This window comes from Lipotes vexillifer, unplaced genomic scaffold (genome assembly GCF_000442215.2).
Source record: "Lipotes vexillifer unplaced genomic scaffold, Lipotes_vexillifer_v1.1 scaffold1593, whole genome shotgun sequence".
Lineage (NCBI taxonomy): Eukaryota > Metazoa > Chordata > Mammalia > Artiodactyla > Lipotidae > Lipotes > Lipotes vexillifer.
In genome coordinates this window covers 1,041,721-1,043,691 of record NW_006781966.1, presented here as the reverse complement: position 1 = coordinate 1,043,691, position 1,971 = coordinate 1,041,721, and the positions used below count along the sequence as shown (strand labels likewise).

Below are 1,971 nucleotides of genomic sequence, written 5' to 3'. Positions count from 1 at the left end.
TGCATTCAACTTTATACCATAATATTTTAAATCTAATAACTGTACAGTAAAACATTTTCTCTATGCTATGACTAATTTTTTGTCACCAATTTGCTGTGATTTCTTTCTGCAGTGAAGACTGTACCTTACTTTTATAATACAGTGTTTTTGGATCCCTCCTAACACGATGTGTGGTAAAAACAGTCTAAATAATTACAGATTTCTAAACACTATGTTAAACAGAAAATGAAAAAATCATCCTAATATACAACAATAGGTCAATTTTGAAGTAAATTCTAGTATATTAATTCAATATCATATCCTATAGCTATTAAATTTATGTTGAAAAATGACTAGTCCCAACTTGAGAAAATTTTTAAAAGATAAATTTGTATGTATTTTATAATCATACTTACGTAAAAAGGAAAAATTTTAAGTATTTAAAGAATGGGAGAAAATACAGTGGAGTTAAATTTAATATAAATAGTGATTCTGTGATTCAGAACTATGAGTGTTTTTTCTTCCTTCTACTTGTTTTAACTTTTAACTTTTTGTATAATTAGGATATATTGCTTTATAGGGGAGAAAAACAAAATCTTTAATCAAAACGTAGAAAGTCTAAGGATACCTTTCTTCCTAAACACACTAATTTATGATCTGAGGCTCATATGGTTTTTTTGTCTACCTATAAACTGGATTGCACATTTTGTTATTCTTTACCAAATCCTCAGTTCCTCTAGTTTCCTCCAACATCTAGATACAACGCTCCAAACGAATGTTACTAATTTTTCTCCCTCTCCATTGACTTGGTATCATTAATAACTAAAACTGGATTGCTCAGATCCTTATTAGGACTTTCTAGAGAAGATCTGTGAGCAGAAGTTTAATATCTGGAAATCTTCTCCCAACATCTAGAAATCTCAATTGGCTGTCCTCTGGACACAGAAAATGAGTTTATAGTCTGCTCTAGCCATTAACCTTTGTCTTTCTTTTCATAACCTACAACATCATTGAAATGCCTGGTGGTTTGCACTACTTAGCAAATGTCCTCTACTACCAAGTCCCAACAGATAGTTCAGCTGGCCTTTACCGAATGAAAGGTGACCAAATGAAAAACTCATATTGTTCAAAAAAAAAGAAGAATTTCTCTTCTGTCCTTGAACAAGAGGAGGAACTAACAAAGGCTCTGCCATTGACTAGACTTTAGATAGACTCTTCTGAGTCCTTTTTTAAACTAGGCCTCATCCTTGGGCCCTGTATTTGGCCTGCCTAGTCCAGTTGTAGCAAAAATCCTGCTAAGTCAGTTTAGAGACGATCCCCCACCCTTGATATATGATCACCCTGGCCTTCTTTTAGCACTAATCCTGTTAAGTTGGTTTAGGAAGAAATCCCCTACACTTAATGTGTTATTTTAGTAATATTCCATTTAATGATCCCCTCATTCTGCTCACTAGCTATAAATCCCCAGTTGTCTTAGTTATATTCAGAGTTGCTGCTGATCTCTCCTTTATTTTGATAGTCTTGACAACGATAGCAAATATCCTGAATAAAGTCTTCCTTACTGTTTTAACAAGTATAAAATATATTTTCTTTAATTAAAACAAAAGAATATCACAGAAAGAGTTGTATACTTAATTTATTCTGAAGGAGAATAAATAAACTGTGACTTTGAGTTCACACTGAACATATTGTAATGAATAAGAATGTCTGTACTAATCAATACTCAAGTGGGAAACAGGAAAAATTTGTATGATTCCAAAATTAAGAATTTTTCTAGATAAAAAGTTGGAAAATTATCACAGATGCATTCTAAACTAGTCATTCAGAAAAATCTTTGAAGGGCAAGAGGTAGGACTGAACAAAATCACAAAATTCTACCTGGTGCCAGAAACTTTCTACATGGTATTTATTAAAGTCTTAGTTTTGGCAAACAGATAGCCACAAAATGTAAGCAAACAGCCTTTTTAAGTTAACGTGTCCTAATTTTCCATA

General features: G+C 32.2%; 1 pseudogene; it reads left to right on the top strand.

Annotated features, from left to right (window-relative positions):
- The first annotated feature begins 994 nt into the window (after window positions 1-994).
- LOC103074591 (NADH dehydrogenase [ubiquinone] flavoprotein 3, mitochondrial pseudogene) overlaps window positions 995-1,971 on the top strand; it is a 3,886-nt pseudogene continuing 2,909 nt past the window's right edge.